Below are 21,114 nucleotides of genomic sequence, written 5' to 3' on the forward strand. Positions count from 1 at the left end.
AGTTCTATGGAGAATTAAAGTACCATAACAAAAAAAAATCAGGAAATTCTAGCATGAAGTCAAGTAATTTGAACTTGGTATGGTAAATTATAAATGCATTGGATTGATTATAATGTTCTCTCCAGTTACTTTCTCAGTCATTATCATGATCATCATTTTAATCCTCTTTCTCTTCATTGCCATAATAAACATTTTATTTATCAAATACTCATAAAATAATTAGCATAATTTCCTAGATAGGGAGTCAGCAAACTACAAGCCCCAGGTCAAACCTGCCCATTTCCTGTTTTTATGTAGCTCATGAGCTAAGAGTTTTTTTTTTTATACTTTTATATGACTGAAAAAACTCAAAAAAGTAAAATGGTGACATGTGAAAATTACACAAATTCTAATTTCATTGTCCCTAAATAAAGTTTGACAGGAACGCAGCCACACTTACCGCTTACACTGTCTGCAGCGTCTCTGTTGACTACACCTTCAGAGTTGAGTGGTTAGAACAGAAAGTGTGTGCTCTGTAAAACCTAAAATATTTACAGTCTGGCCCATTCAGATCAAGCTTGACAACCCCTTCCTAGATGATTAACATCCCATTTAGCAGTGACTCAATTTGAAACAAGAGTAAAAATTTTTGGCAAAATCGTATTACCATCTATTCTAGGAATCTTTCATTTGGGAACTTTAATTTGGGTTCTTATTAAATTGTGGAAGCATGTATGAACTCAGAGAGTACGTTGACATACACATTGGCAGAACTGTTATAGATCATTTTGATTATGACTTTCTACAAAGCCAGCGTTTGTTGCCTAGAGCTGATTTGTCCTGCTGAAAAATACAAACGAATAATTGCTCTTATTTGATTTGCTTGCTTATAGAATAGTATACATGTAGTTGAACAATTCTGATTTGACTCAGGGCTACGTTATAACATTCTGCTCTTCTGAAAGAAAGATTTTTCAAGTGGAAAATTCAAATGAAGGTTTCATTTGTCATGTCTTTTTTTTACAGAAGATAAAATTTTATATTAACAAATTTAAAATATTCTAATAATTATAAAACATACACTAAGAAGGATCTACATGATAAAAAGGATTTGTTCCTTAATGGTTGACAAACATTGTAAAATGAATAATCTCTGAAGGCCTTTTTATACTCTTCCTTGATTTATGTGCTTCTACTTATTTGCATGTTACTTCCTTTTAAAAATATTTAATTTTGTGACATAAAAGAGCATACTATGGAATTCTAAGTAAGTAAGTGTTAGTCACTCAGTCATGTCCGACTCTGTGACCCCATGGACTGCAGCCCACCAGGCTCCTCTGTCCATGAGAATTTCCAGGCAAGGATACTGGAGTGGGTTGTCATTTCCTTCTCCAGGGGATCTTCCCAACCCAGGGATAGAACCCGGGTCTCCTGCACTGCAGGCAGATTCTTTATCAACTGAGCTATGTAAGAAATAGCAATTTTCAATAGTTTCATTTATCAGCAACTAAAAAAAAAAAAAACAAAACTAATTTTAGAATGTGTAAGCTTAGAGTAATTATTTTAAAGTCGATACTTTGGTCATCTGATGGATAATGTGGTTGGTAAATCCACTGTAATTTAGTTACCATCTCCATATAATTGTAAGAATTATTTTTCAGCAACTATTCCATGAACGGATGGCTATTTTATATGTTTATCAAAAATCTTTATGAATTATTAGAGAATGACTACAAACATGTGCCTTTGGACATTATCCAGAAACTTTATGCCTCTTAAAAACAATTTGCCAATTTAAACTCACATAGGTCATTGCCTTTTAAGGAAAAATGGGATTAGCAATTTTTAAAATTTATTTGATTCAAAAAAATGTTCCTGAGTGCTATGTTTTTTTCCAATAAATGTTTATTTTGTTGTGTAACATTCTAATTTATACAGATCTTATAAAATTTGATTGTGAGGGCTCATCTCTTGGCAAATGTTTAGTATGCATTATGTTTAAAGTAGACACATGTTTAAACATAACAAGCAGGATCTGTGATGTAAGATCCTTTAAATGTGATGATGAAAAGATACAATTTTTTCTTCATAAAAATCATTTATTTCTTACTCATTAGAAAGAAAACCATTCAGAAAATTAATTGAGATTAATTATTACTAGAGAAACTTTCATGAATCTCCAACACTAAATGAAAGATAAGTCAGAAAAATTCAATAGGTTGCTATAGAATAGCATTGTTTAAGGTGACTTAACAAATGTTGATTCAAGAAGAAGCAAATTTCTTTTTCCCCAAATGATTTCTACATGTATACCAGTGGCCAATTCAGGTTGATGTATAGCAAAAAACCATCACGATATTGTAAAGTAATTATCCTCCAATTAAAATAAATTAATTAATTTAAAAAATAAAGAGGTGGCCCACTGTAGAAGAGGTGCTAATGACATTTTACATATGTACCTGGGTTGGGGGTTTGTAAAATGTTAAATTATGTCCCCTATAAGTGATTTAAACTACCGCAAGAGCATGACTCTGTCTAAGTCCACCCCTGTGTTTATCCACACTTTCTGTACTCTTTTTCTTCCAGTAAACACTTTACTAGTTTCACTACTTTCTATTTTTGTGGAAACTGTTTTCCGTCTCTGGTGATCCAGTGGCTAGGATTCCACTCTCTCATTGCCACGGCCTGACCTCAGTCTCTGGCTAGCAACTGAAGCCCTGCTTCAAGTCACTGCAGGTCGAGGCCAGCTGAGATCAGATTCTTGGACTATACTTTCAAGATGCACTAGGTTAGGCATTCATTTTTCAAGAGAACTATGATTTTTGGATAATTCCAGAAATGCTTACCTTCAAGACTTATTTCTATGTATTCTATTGACTTACATGAGAAGATCATGTTGATTTGGTTAGGGAGATTGAGAAAAATAATTGCGTATGAAGAACATCCATGAAAATGATTACACATCCTTAGACTTAAGAAAAATCTATGTGTGTACAGAATATAAATGTAAATTAATGCATGTTGACAAGTAACAATTTCAGCCTCAATACAGGTGACAAATGTTTATTCAACTGAAAACTCTAAAAAGGTAATTGAAACTTTGTTCTATTAACATACACTCTTGAATATCAAAAACTACTCAATTTGAAGATCATTTAACCAATTTTGGATAAAGAACATAAAGTGCAATTATTTTAGGATATTTCTTTAAAGCAGTAATTCCCCCAAAGAGGTAATTATGTGCCCCAAGGGTACACCCAATGCCTAGAATTCACGAAGGGCTACACATCCTAGGATTCCCAAATAGCTCCTCAACAATGAATTATCCAGCCCAAAATGTCAATAGTGCTGAGGATGAGAAACTGTGCTTCACAGTTTTTTTTTTTTTGCTTCACAGTTTTTTTTGAATAATTATTTGTTAAAACAATCCTGTCTAAAACATTCAGACCCTTTACTCATAAGTTTTGATAGAAAAATATTTCTAATGCTTTAAAGGCAAAATTGTATTATTTAGCAATAAGATGAACTTTCTGAATGAATCAAAACTCTAGATAAAGTAAAGGTCATATTTCCCAGAGTTTTTAGATTTTTTACTTCATTATCATTATGCTATGTTACAATAACACTAGCAATTTATATTACAAAATGGCATGCCTTTTTTCCATCAAACCAAAAGATATTCATAAGTATGCTTTTATTATATAGGCAGCATTCCTATCAAAGACACAAATATCAAATGATTTATTATGATGTGATAGCATAGCATTAGACATAAAATATTTATGAACATAGATGTATTCACAATCTTATGGGCAAATAAAATAGAAGAATAACATGAAAACATAAAATGTCTAAAGAAAACAGGACCCACCTTGCCATTTCTCTCATTTACTTTATTTCCATTTCCTTTCCTTTTTTTAAAAACTTGTGGCTTAGAAGTTTTGTTTTGTTGTGAGTGTTTGAAAGCTTTCAAGAAATGACCTTCATTGTAACTTAGTTCCTGTTTTTCAAGTGCTTTTTCCTCTTTTAACATGGGGTGTTTAACTAAGCATTTTGATATATGAATTTCATTATGAAATTGATAGAAATTTGTATCTTATAGAGTAGCCACCATTTTAAGGAGTTCGTTTAAGTCAGTTTGCTCATTATCTTTAAAAGATATTAATGCAAACAATCTAACTCAATTTTTATGAAGAATTTCCTGGAAAAAGCATATAGCTGGCAGTCATGAGACTTAAATTAAGCCTTAAAAAGTTAAAAAAAAGTGCTAGTAACTCAATTTTGCCCAACTCTTTGCAACCCCATGGACCTAGCTTCTCTGTCCATAAAATTCTCCAGACAAGAATACTGGAGTGGATAGCCATCGCCTTCTCCAGGGGGGTCTTCCTGACCCAGGGAACAAACTTGTATCTTCTGCATTGCAGATTCTTTACCATCTGAGCCACCAGGGAAGCCCTTAGTCTATTACTAAGAAATTATATAAACTTGGGTATTAAATAATTTGGGTTTCAGTTTTCACATACAAAGGAGAAATTGCTGTATTTAAAATTTTAAATTTAAACTTTAGACTTACATCTTCCAGGTTTTATCCTGGCTAAACCACTTAGGACTGTGGGTGCTTTCTATACTTAAACTCCTGGAGTTTACTTAAACTTCTGGAGTTTACCCAAACCCATGTCCATAGAGTCAGTGATGCCATCCAACCATTTCATCCTCTGTCATCCCCTTCTCTTCCTGCCTTCAATCTTTCCCAGCATCAGGGTCTTTTCCAATGAGTCACATCTTTGCATCAGGTGGCCAAAGTATTGGAGTTTCAGCTTCAACATCAGTCCTTCCAGTGAATATTCAGGAATGATCTCATTTAGGATGGACTGGTTGGATCTCCTTGCAATCCAAGGGACTCTCAAGAGTCTTCTCTAACACCACAGTGCAAAAGCATCAATTCTTTGGCACTCAACTTTCTTTATGGTCCAACTCTCACATCCATACATGACTACTGGAAAAACCATAGCTTTGATTAGATGGACCTTTGTTGGCAAAGTAATGTCTCTGTTTTTTAATATGCTGTCTAGGTTGGTCATAACTTTTCTTCCAAGGAGCAAGCATCTTTTAATTTCATGGCTGCAGTCACCATCTGCAGTGATTTTAGAGCCCCCAGAAATAAAGTCTGTCACTGTTTCCACTGTTTCCCCATCTATTTGCCATGAAGTGATGGGACCAGATGCCATGATCTTAGTTTTCTCAATGTTGAGTTTTAAGCCAGCTTTTTCACTCTCCTCTTTCATCAAGAGGGTCTTTAGTTCTTCTTCGCTTTCTGCCATAAGGGTGGTGTCATCTGCATATCTGAGGTTATTGATATTTCTCCCGGCAATCTTGGTTCCAGCTTGTGCTTCCTCCAGCCCAGCATTTCTCATGATGTACTCTGCATATAAGTTAAATAAGCAGGGTGACAATATACAGCCTTGACGTACTCCTTTTCCTATTTGGAACCAGTCTGTTGGTCCATGTCCAGTTCAAACTGTTGCTTCCTGACCTGCATATAAGTTTCTCAAAAGGCAGGTCAGGTGGTCTGGCATTACCATCTCTTTAAGAATTTTCCACAGTTTGTTGTGATCCACACAGTCAAAGGCTTTGGCATAGTCAATAAAATAGAAATAGATCAGAAAAACATCTACTTCTGCTTTATTTACTATGCCAAAATCTCTGTGTTACCAATTGAAAAATGGAAATTATAGCAATATCTTCTCCCTCACAGGGCTAAACATTTGACTTTTTTAGTGTTTCATGAATATTATTTTTAATTATTTTTAAAGCATTTTCTGAATCTAAAATCTAATAATTCTTCAACAGATTAAGATCTTAAATATTTACATAAACCTTCCAGATATATTCATATCCAAGTTTAAATAATTGAGTTGGCTCATATCATTTCTGTATGGCCTCTAATATCTAATTCATTAGACATTTTCTAAAAATTGTCAATTGCTTAGGGCCAAGAAATATAGTCAACGTGTGCTATTATTCACAGACAGGATTTAGGGAACAAGGTCTGTGTTTCTGTTTCTTGTTTCATTGTCTACCATACCTATTTCTTGAAGAGTTTATTCATAATTCTTGAGTTAGCCAATAGCAATTAAATTTATAGAGCCTAAAATTAATGGAAAACATGCCATCTACTTATGAGTCAGCAACATGGTACAATTTAGGGAAATAAAAATTTAATCACATTAAGCATTCATAAAACACATTGGACCCCTTAGTGGTAGTGTCCAAAGAGAATGGGATTAGATAAAATCTAATTCTTGGATATGCAACTTAGGGGCCTGAGGAGATCTTGGAGGGAAGATCCAGAAACCTGATCATTCTATTTACAGAAAAGATGTTTCAGAAAAAAGGCCTAAAAAATACTATGTAGAAGAGAAGATTCAGAGGTTATATAAATTAAAATATAACTTACAGCAAATGGTGACTATTCATATTTTCAAAGAAAAAATAAATTGGCTTGCATTATGATTGGGGGAAAAAACTTTGATTTGATGCAATTAACTGTGATAAGACTAACACTTTTCAGAACTATCTAAAGAATGAGGAAGTACAAAGATAGATATGTTCTCACCATCACATTCAAGAACTGTATACTCTAGTATGATGGAAAATATATACACATATCCCCAGGAACACTCTGTTTGTCAGTGCATTAGCTTTTGAGACTATTCTTATTACAATTAATAGCAACTATCTTAAGAGCTTACTATTTGCCAAGCACATGCAAAATGCTGGACTGGATGAAGCACAAGCTGGAATCAAAATTGCAAGGAGGAGTATCAATAACCTTAGATATGCAGAGGACACCACCCTTATGGCAGAAAGTGAAGAAGAACTAAAGAGCCTCTTGATGAAAGTGAAAGAGGAGAGTGAAAAAGTTGGCTTAAAGCTCAACATTCAGAAAACTAAGATCATGGCATCTGGTCCCATCACTTCATGGCAAATAGATGAGTAAACAATGGAAATGGACAGATTTTATTTTCTTGGGCTCCAGCATCACTGCAGACAATGACTGGAGCCATGAAATTAAAAGACGCTAGCTCCTTGGAAGAAAAGCTGTGACCAACCTAGACATATTAAAAAGCAGAGACATTAGTTTGCCAACAAAAGTCCGTCTAGTCAAAGTTATGGTGTTTCTAGTAGTCATGTATGGATGTGAGAGTCATGTATGGATGTGAGAGTCATGTATGGATGTGACCCTAAAGAAGGCTGAGTGCCGAAGAATTGATGCTTTTGAACTGTGGTGTTGGAGAAGACTCTTGATAGTTCATTGGACTGCAAGGAAATCAAACTAGTCAATCCTAAAACAAATCAGCCCTGACTATTCATTGGAAGGACTGATGTTGAAGCTGAAGCTCCAATACTTTGGCCACCTGATGCGAAGAACTGACTCATTGGAAAAGACCCTGATGCTGGGAAAGATTGAAGGCGGAAGGAGAAGGGGATGACAGAGAATGAGATAGTTGGGTGGCATCACTGACACAATGGATATGAGTTTGAGCAAACTCCAAGAGGTGGGTATGGACAGGGAGGCCTGGTGTGGTGCAGTCCATGGGGATGCAAGGAGTTGGACACCACCAAGTGACTGAACTGAACTAAAGCATTGTATTACCTTTTTAAAAGCATTATCTCTTTTAATCCTCATGGTAATCCTATGAAGAAGATAGTATTGTTATTCCTATCTAATAGATGATGAGATTAAAGATCTGATTGAGAATCTTGGCCAACATCAGTGAACCAGTAGGGAAAGAGTAAGGGCTCAATCCAGGAGCATGGAACTTCACAGCTCAGCTCGTAAACACCACACAGGCAGAGAACAGTACATTATGCCTACCCAGGGAATGCCTGATAGGGTGCAACCAATTCTGGTTAGGAAGGGTTCTGTGGTGGCAATCCACTTTAACATGTGACTTTAAAGATGTGAAGAATCTCTACAGAAACAAAGAGAAAGAAAGGAATCCCATGACGAGAAAATACATGAGCAAGGTACACAGATGAGAAATGCAGAAAATGTTGAGTGATCTTGTAGGAATGAGGGTATATGGATGAGAGGAAGATAGTAAAATTGTAATAGGTGATGCACCTGGAAATTTAATCATTAAATATTAATATGAGCTTCCCAGGTGGTGCAGTGGTAAAGGCCGTGAAAGATGCCCTGGAGAAGGAAATGGCAACCCAGTCCAGTATTCTGTCTGGGTGACAGTCCATGGGGTCACAAAGGGTTGGACACAACTGAGCTAGCACGAGCATCCTATTTTATGTTATATGTAATTTGAATGATATTCTTGAGGGAGGCCAGTGATTCCCAAGAAGTGAAGACAGTTTGATCAAGGTGTATCCTAAGTACAATAGAGGCTGCCTCCTGAGATTCCTGGTAGCTCAAACGGTAGAGTCTGCCTGCAATGTGGGACACCCAAGTTCAATCCCTGGGTCAGGAAGATCCCCTGGAGAAGGAAATGGCAACCCACTCCAGTATTCTTGCCTGGAAAATCCGATGGACGGAGGAGACTGGAGGGCTACAGTCCTTGGGGTCGCAAAGAATCGGACACAGCTTAGTGACTTCACTTTCTTGAGATTCACTATCAGAGGAAACCAGTGTCAGTGATGGGAAGATATCAATCCGTCAGGAGTATAAATAGAGCCTGCCTTCTCCTCAGCAGAAATGCCCGGCAGACACACTCAATCTCAGCCCTTCTTTGGGAAACAACGCTCTTCTGCTCCCAAGAACCTTTCATCATGATGCTTCTAAAACTTAAATGTGCATACCAAGCAACTGGGTGTCCTGTTTAAATGCTGATTTTGTTTCACTGGGTCTGAGATTCTGCATTTGTAACAAGCTCCTGGCCCCACCCAAGCTGCCTATCTCAAGGACCCCATTTTGCAACAGAAAGCTTTGGTACACAGCAGGAAGAAATGCTTACCCAACTGTTCTCTCAAACTGGAAAGATGCTTTATGTGCCTTAGTCAAAACCTGTTCCTGCTCAAAACATCTGTTCTGCCCAAAACATTGTTCTGAAACAATTTCTTTGTGTTCTTTAAGGCAAGAAAGTATACCTAACATTCAAATGTAGTGGACATTTTTACATAGGCACTAAGTTTCGTTTAGGATCACATTAATTAAGTAAATGGTATAATGCCTACTGGGCAACAGCTATTATGCAAAGAAGGTAATTTATGATATGACTGTGCCAAATAATTTTAAAAATAGGAAAACTTGTTTTAAAGCATATGAACTAATAGGAAACAAAGGAATTGATATCACTGTGGGTCCTTTCCTAAATATGCAAGGAGAATGACATAATACTTTGATTTTTAAAAAGTTCTTAGTGTGTAAATTCATGCAGAAGCAACTTTATGCAGTGTAAATTCACTGAGGAATTTTATCACATCACTGTGATTGCTGGGCTTTCGATCTCAGTGAAAATATACTCAGTTCTAACGTTAAGGGCGGCAAATCATTTCTCAGTGCTAGAAGTAGATAATGAATGTCCTGAAGAATATATATCTGAAAAACCAAATGAAATGACAGCAACATTAGCCAGTGTCCCACGAACCTCGGTTGTTTTTCAAGATGAACCTACTTTGGATTCCAGATAGTATTTGAATTTTCACCGTGTTATATGTTACTACAGTAGAAAATATCATGAGGTCACCTAGCACTCTACTTACATCTGGCACAGGATGCTCTGCAATTTTTCTTAAAACCCTCCAGTAAGTAGATTAGTCAACATTCCCTGGTAAAGTATTTCATTATCTCAAAGATACTTAGGGACACAGGGCATCCAAAAAAAAAAAATTGCTTCCACTTTACTCTAAATCCTTTTCTTTTGTTCTGCTCTCATCCAACACAGAAAACATCTGCTCACCAGCACCAACATGATCTTCTGTGAGTGCCTGTTTATTGGTGTAAAGCACTCACCCAGACTTTGCTTCCTCAGCTTAAATCTCAGCTCCTCAACCTTTCCTCAAAAACTCCTGAGCCCAAGGAGTATTTCTTTCTTTTTTTTTTTTTTGCTTCAACATCAGATAGCCTCAAAATTATGTATTTCACTTTACGTAATGCAGTCCAGAATCCATCATGAAACTCTTAAAGACATAGCCAATAACAGCATAGTGAAAGTCATTGCTTTGTGGAATATGCTCCGTTTCCATCCCAGAATCCTAGTAGTATTTGCTACCATGGTTATCAAGGAATTCAACTATCATTTAGGACATGCCTATTTATAAATTTATAGAACTGAGAGTTGAAATCAACCTTAAAGGCCATCTGATCCACCCTTCTCATATATAAATGCTGTGTGAGAAGCCTCACAAATTGAAACTACTTCCTATTCTAGGTCAGAAGAGTTTAGAATGTTGAGATTAGATGTATTAACTTGAAATTGCTCATTTCTCTAACCTACCAGTACTGAATGTGTGATTTATAGTTAGCTGTGACCCTGAAGCAAAGATGTCTATATGTTGGTAAAGTGAAGTCTTGTGTTAATGTTAGTGTATGGTTACTAGTAGATTGTATTGCTATCATTTTAGATCTTGATTATAACTGCTACATCTTTAACTTTCCAAAGTACTTTGAAGAATCATGACCCTGGATGACAACTAAAATGTTCATTTTGAAGGGGCTTTTGGAGTGTATCCTACTCAAAGTCCGACTTAAATCTCCTCTGCTGTATCAACAAATAAACTGTCATTGAACCTCTCTTTCCTTGGTTTGAAACTCAGTGGTTCATGAGGATGTAGGACAGATCTAATTCTTAATAAAATTATCTAATTTAAATCCAAATCTGCCTCCTCTCAATTATAACTTGTTCATTTTAGTCTCAGAGGCTTCCTGTGACTTTGTTTATAAGCACCTGCATGCATGCTACATTGTTGTAGTCGCATCCTTCTCTTTGCAACCTTATGGACTGTAGCCCACCAGGTTCCTCTTTCCATGGGATTCTCCAGGCAAAAATATGGGAGTCGATTGTCATTTCCTCCTCCAGGGGATTTCCCGACCTGGGACCGAACCCACATCTGCTTCATCTCCTGCGTTACAGGCGGATTCTTTACCCATTGAGCCGCCTGGGAAGCCCTTATAGGCACCTAGTATGTGCTGAAAATCCACAAGTCCTTCAGCTGAGGTCATAATCCCCATATGTCCCTCCCTCCTCTAGACTAAGTCCTGTCAATTGTGGGAGGAGCATTAGTTTCACCAGGTAGGATCATGACTTTCCTCACTCTTGACTCTGAGCTTCAGTCAGAACAGTGAAGGTCGCAGGAGCATCTGTGGCAGGCACATCACCCTAATTACGTTAACCGTACTGTTTACTTAAACCTCTGGTTTTTCCTCCACAAAAACTCTTATTAAATTCTTTTCAGGAATGGTTTTCTCCTGCATCCCATAGACAGCTGTTTTTGTGGTTGAAGGAAATTGAATAAGCGTGTGAACTAAGTTATTGATAAACCATCAAACAGGAAGGGCTGAAGACAAAAGCCATCAACTGGCTGTGGATTCCTCCCCATAGGTGAATACTGAGCCATCACTAAACTCTGGTTTGGAGTTTGGTCATTTGCACGATTTTGAGTTCACCTTCACTGTATCTTTGCCCAATCTTCATTTCCTCCATATAGTCACCAACATAATTTTTCTAGGCTTTGCCAGATACCTTGATTTTTTTTTTTAATTGACAAGTTTCTTCCCTTAGTAACTCCATGATTATGTTGGTGAACCTATGCTGATTCCTATTATCGATTGCTTTCATTCTTTAGAAATCACTGAATACATTTTAATAACACCATGTAGAAAGTGCTGAATACCTGTCAAAATGATGTCTGTAAATTATGATAGCCTCCTCCTTCCCATTTAAGAGAGTAAATTTATGTGTTTATTTTTGGCTGTGCTGGGTCTTCATTTCCCCATGCAGTGCAGGCTCTCTCTAGCTGCAGCAATAAGGGAATAATGCTCTTTGTTATGCACGGGCTTCAAATTGTGATGGTGGCTTCTCTCGTTGCAGAGCTCAGGCCCTGGAGCATGTGGACTTCAGTAGTCACGGCTCTGGTGCCCTAGAGCACATGCTCAGTAATTGTGACATCTGGGCTTAATTGCCATACGGCATGAGGGATTTTCCTGGACCAGGGATCGAACCCCTGTCTCTTGCACTGGCAGGTGGATCCTTTACCACTGATCCACCAGGGAAGCCCATCCTTCTTCTCATTTTGAAAATCATAACAGTTGCTCCATTCTACCTCATCCAGCATCTGTCTTATCCCCCATCGTTCCTCAGAGATTCTCAGGACCTGAACACCTAGTTTCCCTAGCTATGCGTTTATTATTGAAGTAGAGTTGATTTACAATATCACATTAGTTTCAGGTGTATACCATAGTGTTTCAACAGTTTTATAGCTTATACTCCATTGAAAGTTATTGTAAGATAATGACAATATTTCTCTGTGCTGTACAATATATCCTTGTCTCTTGCCCATCCCCTGTCTCCTCTCCCCACTGGTAACCACTAGCTTGCTCTCTGTATCTGTGAGTCTTTCTATTGTTGTATACACTCATTTGTTTTATTTTTTTAGATTCCATATATAAGTGATAACAGAGTGTTTCTGTTTCTCTGTCTGACTTATTTCACTAAGCATAATACTCTCTAGTTCCAGCTGCTGCTGCGGCTGCTGCTAAGTCTCTTCAGTCGTGTCCGACTCTATGCGACCCCATAGACGGCAGCCCACCAGGTTTCCCCATCCCTGGGATTCTCCAGGCAAGAACACTGGAGTGGGTTGCCATTTCCTTCTCCAATGCATGAAAGTGAAATGTAAAAGTGAAGTCGCTCAGTCATGTCCGACTCTTCACGACCCCATGGACTGCAGCCCACCAGGCTCCTCCGTCCATGGGATTTTTCCAGGTATGAGTACTGGAGTGGGGTGCCATTGCCTTCTCCACACTACATTGTTGCAAACGGCAGAATTTCATTTTTTTATGGCAATTTATCTTTATACTCTAAAACACAGCTTACTTGGGACAGAAGACTTTGCTTATCATATAACACATTTAAACTTCCTTTTACTTTATCTTCACTTAAGCTGGAACTAAGTTCACTCTAAAGCAATGCTTTTCTGCCACAGAAGCCAAACCAAAAGAGAAAAAACATTTACTCATAATATATATTACAATTTTATTATATATCAGGTACTATTTTGGGAACTGCATTTCATTTTTTTTCATAGAAACTGATAAAAACCCACAAAAATATCTCTTGTTACAACTCATATCCCCTGTTTAGCATAGTATCTCCTTTAATAGTACCTGTTGATAGAGCTTACCACACAATTTTAAAGTGTTTTCACATAAATTACCTAACTCAATGCTGATAAAATTTTGACTACACAGACATCTCCTTATTCATAGATGTAGACGCTAAGGTTCCTTGTAATTAAGTAAAAATCTTCTAAAAATTCCATGATACCTCAAAAGCAGGGGAAAAAAAAAAAAGAATGACCTCAAATTTAGTGCTTTCTTCGAAAATCATATCACCCCTAATGCATTTTTCTTATTCTTAGTTTAAGTCAATATTCACTAATTTATAGACACACATATTTGCATTAGTAATTTTATGATAAGAAATGTATAGTATTGGGTGATTTTATTATAAGATTTCCCTTTTTGGAAAATTTCCTCTTCTTTGATCTGTCTTCCCTTTCAAACTTAGAACAAAAAAGCTTATCGACCTTTACCTGATTAAAAATAAAATGTGTTCCTGCAATTTAGACTCCGTATCTGATCCTGCCCTGTTTCCTTTGGCATGGCTCAGGGGCTTTATGATGGGCTGGTCAGACTTTCATTGCTTCCACTTCACTAGTCAGTTTTGACTTGAAAGTCAGAATTTGATCCAGGAATAAGTCTTTTCATCCTCTGCTCAGACATCCTTGGCAAAAGGCAAGAAAGCATCCTCAGAATCTTTGCTCTGAGTTGGATCTTGAGGTTTTAGCTCCCTCTTCTCCTTTCAAAAAGAAATGTAAAAAGAAAGCCCATTCATGTAAGCGACATCCAATTCACTGAATAAAATTACCTCTGTTTCTGTAGCTTTTTCTGTTTTCATTCAAGAGTTCTTCACAGGCTTCCCACCCTTAGGTTGGTGGATGTTTTTACTAGGCGCATGAGACAGGGTTCAGTCAGGGAGGATGAACAACTACAAGTGTGATGGTAAAACGGATTACTATAGGACTTCTGTGCTTACTAGTTGAGAGAGGGAGGGGTACTTGAGGAATAGCCAGCGCTGAAGCCAGGCACATCCACTGGTAACCGCTACTCTGTTCTTTATATCTGTGTGTATGTTTCTTTTTTGTCATATGCACTGATTTGTTGTATTTTTTAGATTCTACATATAAGTGATATCATACTTTTGTATGATTTATGTGTATGATATATCATAGCTTTTGTCTTTCTCTGTCTGACTTCGCATATTACCCTCCAGGTCCTCCATGTTCTTGCCAATGGCAAAATTTCATCCTTATTAACTCCTCAATAAGTTAAATTAATCAAATACCTTAATTCACATTTTTCTGCATTCTCACAATAACACGTATACTACCATAACCTTTTTTTCCTTATATTGTTAGATTCGATTTGCTAATATTTTGTTTACAGTTTCTCAGTGTTACATTCATAGGTGACACTGGTGAATGTTTTTAGGTTTATTTTTCTGTCATGTTTTTGTTTTACAGTTATTCTAGCCTTGTCAAATGAATTGGAAAGCTTTCCAATTATTTATGTTTTGTCCCTTCCCAATGTTTTCTCCTGTGAATTCCACGGCATCAAATTAGTTGTTTTTGAATTTTCAGTCTCTCAAAATAATTTTTTTTATGAGAAGGATTTTTCCTTTCTTTTTTAAATTCTGGGTAATATTCCTGCTGATTTCTCATGTGGGATTTTATCATCAGGCCAAGAGACAACCATCCCAATGTGATAAACCATGATCAGAAAACATATATATGCTATTTCATTGCCTCTTAGCCATTTTTAAGTTGATTCAGCTAGCACTTAACTGCTGAGTATGCAAGGAGTATCATAATGGGATCGAAGGTGCAGGAAATAAATTGTTTTAAGATAGATGTGAAAGACATCATCTGGCCTTTAGAAACTTAAAATTTGGAGTAACAGCATGTACTCCTGAAATAATCTAATGAAAGCACAAATAAATGTATTCATAACACTTCATGATTAAGCATAAAATGAGTATGGAAATGCACAGAGGATGTGCCCAAGTGCTGAGTGACAAAAGTTAAAAGGAATTAGTCAGAAAATGCCTAAGAGTAGAGGAGCTCTGAGCTGAATATTGAATTAGGAAATACACACAAAGTGAGATAGTATTTAGAATGGTATGTGAATAGGCAGGTAAACAATAAACAGATCCATGGGTGGATGATAATATATAAATTAGTACATCTGAAGCTAAAGGAGGCATTTTTAAAAACTCAATTAGTGAAACCAGAAAGCATGCTACGGCAATTCTATGACAGTGGCCATCGTCTTGATCCCCACGTGTCACAGCTATTTTCAGTCTCCCGATGTTCCCTGGGCTTTGTTCAGGATCCAGAAAGAGGTAAGCCAACTGTGGCATACCTACGCAGCTTGGCTCAAATGTGGTCTTCAATTTACATATATTATCATAATGAATATGTACAAATATGTGCACGTGTAACACACATGCACACATGTTCTGTTTTTGAGGCAAGTGGAATAAGTCTCACAGTCTCTTACTGTGGGGGTAGGGGAGCAATTTGCATTAACAAGCTTGACTTAAGAGTCATTATATAGAAATAGAACAATGCAGGAATACAAACTGATGCCATGAATGTTATGAAGCCCTCCTCAGTATCAGGAAAAATACTATGTCTGAGATCATTATATCCCCTTTGTGAGTCCATGCTTAAGTCAAACCTTAAGAAATGGTCATTAAAAAGGAAGAAAAGGGAAAAGAAAAACTTGACCTGATATTATCACATCATTTTTGTGGTTCTACACTTAGAACAAATCATGAGAAGCATGAGAGTAAAACTCATACACCCATTGAATTCTCAGAGAAATCTCCATTCTGAAAGAAAAAAAATCTGGTAATAATTATTAATGTTGATACCTACATTACTTTGCCAACAAAGGTCCATCTAGTCAAGGCTATGGTTTTTCCAGTAGTTATGTATGGATGTGAGAGTCAGATTATAAATAAAGCTGAGCACAGAAGAATTGATGCTTTTGAACTGTGGTGTTGGAGAAGACTCTTGAGAGTCCTTTGGACTGCAAGGAGATCCAACCAGCCCATCCTAAAGGAGTTCAGTCCTGGGTGTTCATTGGAAGGACTGATGCTGAAGCTGAAACTCCAATACTTTGGCCACCTCATGCGAAGAGCTGACTCATTGGAAAAGACCTTGATACTGGGAAAGATTGAAGGCAAGAGGAGAAGGGGATGACAGAGGATGAGATGGATGGATGGCATCACCAACTCGGTGGATATGAGTTCGAGTAAACTCCGGGAGTTGGTGATGGACAGGGAGTCCTGGTGTGCTGCAGTCCATGGGTCACAAAGAGTCAGACATGACTGAGCAACTGAACTGAACAGACTTTAAGCAATTATCTACAGAATTGCCTGCTTTGCACAGTCATGCAATACCAATAGCCACTGTGCTTTGTGAGAACCATAAACTAACACAATAGTGCATACAGATAAACCTGCTTTCAGCTGCCCGTTGACCAAGAAGAGCTTCCTAGGTATTGAGGAACATATGACAAATAAGAATTACCTTTACCACATGGGAAGCTCTTGCATCACCTTTAAAGAAAGACCTGATGAGGGGTTTGTATAGATCTGAATCTGAATCTTCACTGTTGCCTTAGTCTCCTTTGATCTTGGGCAATTATTTTTGTTAGTATGTTAAGTAGTTAGCATGGTGTTGGCAGGTACATTCATGTTGAATGGTAGATCTTTTGTTTTCTTTACTATCATTAAAGCAACCACTTAAGGAGCACTTGCTAGATGCCAAGGACCAGCCCAAGCACTTTACATGTCTCCTTATGTAATATACCAATTTTATGAATAGGAAATTTCCCCAAGGAAACACACTGAGGAAGAGGAAGAGCCAGGACCCAAAAGGATACTTCTTGGCTACATCACTATCTCTTGGTACCATGTAGAACATGTCTCTGAGCCTTTCATTTGACCATACCATGTCTTCTTGCTGGGCTTCTCTGGTGGCTTAGCAGTAACCAATCCACCTGCAACACAGGAGACACACGTTCAATCCTTGGAGGAGGAAATGGCAACTCACTCCAGGATTCCTACCTGGAAAATCCTGTGGACAGAGGAGTCTGGTGGGCTACAGTCCGTGGGGTCACAAAGAGTCAGACACAACTGAGCACACACACATATCGGCTTGCCACACAGCAAAATGAAAGCTACTAGCTTCACCTCTGGCAAATTCCAGTTGTTATTAATGTCAGTGTTTAGGCAAGGCCTGAACACTGTTGGGATGTGGCCGGGGTGATCTATAATATGGCTCACTCTTCTCCACTCAGAAAACAGTCTGATTTGCTAAGCATTAAATGAAAAGTTTTTCCTAAGAATGTTTTCAAGATTGCATCTTTTTTTCTTTTAAGATTTTTTTTTTTTTAATATGAACCATTTTTTTAAGACTCTATTGAATTGGTTGCAACATTGCTTCTGTTTTATGTCTTGGTTTTTTGTCCACAAGACATGTGGGATTTTAGCTCCCTGACCAGGGATCGAACCTGTACCCCATGCACTGGGAGGCAAAGTCACAACCACTGGACCACCAAGGAAGTCTCTCAAGATTGTATCTTTAATATGGTGCTTTTTAGAAGCAAATTCTTACAATAATTAATTACACCATATGTTTTATCAATTACTGTTATATATTAGTTTCTTCCGTGGTTGGAGTCAAGACAGTGGAAGTTATAAAGTATGACTCCTGTCTTCAAGGATAAGTAAGAAAACATAAAGGAAAAATCCACAGCTTATGAGTAGGAACAAACAAGAAATCTCTTAACAGTGAAGCAAAGCCAATGAAAGTAATCTCATCATCCCATCACAGACATTTCAGAATAGATTCAGGAGACCATTCTAATTTCTGAATTCATTCTTAACATTTTTAGGCAAAGACAGTTAAACATTCAGAGGCTTCCAGAATCAAGACAGGGTCCTAGACCAGACTGTACCCTTCTTAATCTATGCTCAAGGAGTGGGAAAAAGGAAGCCATCTTCAGCCCTCGTTGAGAATATTCCTCAATGGAAGTTTCTTGTGATATTTAGAGGCAAGTTACCTTTTTCTGCTTCCTTGTATCAGATTCTTTAGTCAGTCCTGAGGTTCAACTATGAATAAAGCCAGACTCCTTTGTGATAGAAGTGTTAGCAAATGTTAATCATGTTGTAATACATAAATGTATTAAATCATTATGTTGGACACCTTATATGTACACAATATTATATGTCAGTTATAGCCTCCTAAAATAAATAAGTGACTAAAAAGAAAACTAAAAACAGGTTCCTATCCTCCAGCAACTAAAAGACTAATTGTGAGTACAACTATGTAAAAGATGCTTGCATAGCCACATGATAACTGCTTTAAGAGGGCTACGTACAGAATACCTGGAACCCCTGATAAGGGAGTGAGTCAGTTTGCCCAGGAAGAGAGTCAACCTAAAATGACCAGATTTTAAATCTTTGGCATTAGATAAATAAGCTGCAAGTGGAAAAAAAAATTGTGTTTATAATAACAAAAATTAAATTACAAACAGTAAGTTAGAAACATGATTTTTTTAAAAAATTAAAACCATGAAGGTAAATTTGGGCATCTGAGCTGGTATTTTAAATGGTGTGTTGAGTATTTTACTTACATGACTCTTGGCTATTTTGGTGCTCAAATATAAATATCAGGAAAGTAAAATAAAAATAAGAGTAATTAAGAACTTTGGCCTATCTTCTATTCTACCCAAAGCAATCTATAGATTCAATGCAATCCCTATCAAGCTACCAAGGGTATTTTTCACAGAACTAGACCAAAGAATTTCACAATTTGTATGGAAATACAAAAAACCTCGAATAGCCAAAGTAATTTTGAGAAAGAAGAATGGAACTGGAGGAATCAACCTGCCTGACTTCAGACTCTACTACAAAGCCACAGTCATCAAGACAGTGTGGTACTGGCACAAAGACAGAAATATAGACCAATGGAACAGAATAGAAAGCCCAGAGATAAATCCACGAACCTATGGACACCTTATCTTTGACAAAGGAGGCAAGGATATACAATGGAAAAAAGACAACCTCTTTAACAAGTGGTGCTGGGAAAACTGGTCAACCACTTGCAAAAGAATGAAACTAGAACACTTTCTAACACCATACACAAAAATAAACTCAAAATGGATTAAAGATCTAAATGTAAGACCAGAAACTATAAAACTCCTAGAGGAGAACATAGGCAAAACACTCTCTGACATAAATCACAGCAAGATCCTCTATGACCCACCTCCCAGAATATTGGAAATAAAAGCAAAACTAAACAAATGGAATCTAATGAAACTTAAAAGCTTTTGCACTACAAAGGAAACTATAAGTAAGGTGAAAAGACAGCCCTCAGATTGGGAGAAAATAATAGCAAATGAAGAAACAGACAAAGGATTAATCTCAAAAATATACAAGCAACTCCTGCAGCTCAATTCCAGAAAAATAAATGACCCAATCAAAAAATGGGCCAGAGAACTAAACAGACATTTCTCCAAAGAAGACATACAGATGGCTAACAAACACATGAAAAGGTGCTCAACATCACTCATTATTAGAGAAATGCAAATCAAAACCACAATGAGGTACCATTACACACCAGTTAGGATGGCTGCTATCCAAAAGTCTACAAGCAATAAATGCTGGAGAGGGTGTGGAGAAAAGGGAACCCTCTTACACTGTTGGTGGGAATGCAAACTAGTACAGCCACTATGGAAAACAGTGTGGAGATTTCTTAAAAAACTGGAAATAGAACTGCCATATGACCCAGCAATCCCACTTCTGGGCATACACACTGAGGAAACCAGATCTGAAAGAGACACGTGCACCCCAATGTTCATCGCAGCACTGTTTATAATAGCCAGGACATGGAAGCAACCTAGATGCCCATCAGCAGATGAATGGATAAGGAAGCTGTGGTACATATACACCATGGAATATTACTCAGCCGTCAAAAAGAATTCATTTGAACCAGTCCTAATGAGATGGATGAAACTGGAGCCCCTTATACAGAGTGAAGTAAGCCAGAAAGATAAAGAACATTACAGCATACTAACACATATATATGGAATTTAGAAAGATGGTAACAATAACCCTATATGCAAAACAGAAAAAGAGACACAGAAATACAGAACAGACTTTTGAACTCTGTGGGAGAAGGTGAGGGTGGGATGTTTCAAAAGAACAGCAGGTATACTATCTATGGTGAAACAGATCACCAGCCCAGGGGGGATGCATGAGACAAGTGCTCGGGCCTGGTACACTGGGAAGACCCAGAGGAATCGGGTGGAGAGGGAGGTGGGAGGGGGGATCGGGATGGGGAATAAGTGTAAATCTATGGCTGATTCATATCAATGTATGACAAAACCCACTGAAATGTTGTGAAGTAATTAGCCTCCAACTAATAAAAAAATTTAAAAAAATAAATTAATTAATTAATTAATTAAAAAAAAAAAAAAAGAACTTTGGCCTATCTTTTACCCCCAACACTCTTTGTCCTGCCCAGTGCACTTTAAGAAATGAGAGAAGAAGTAAGGAATTAGTTATCTTTTGGAGCTGCGTTGAGTGCGAATGCAATTTTACTCAATTAAGCCTTAAACAACTGATGCAGGCAAATGTGGTCCATGCACTAGAGACCCTTATTATATCTAATACAAAATAGTTAATTGCTTCCAAATGAAGCTCAAATCAGACAGAGAAATGTCTAGTCCGACTAGTATTAAAATAAAAGTAGGCAATGGGCAGCATTGTGTTTTTGCTTGACTCCGTGGATTCTCAAGAATATTCATTTACTTAATAGGCCAAATTAAGGCAT

The sequence above is a fragment of the Cervus elaphus genome, chromosome 32 (genome assembly GCF_910594005.1).
Source record: "Cervus elaphus chromosome 32, mCerEla1.1, whole genome shotgun sequence".
Lineage (NCBI taxonomy): Eukaryota > Metazoa > Chordata > Mammalia > Artiodactyla > Cervidae > Cervus > Cervus elaphus.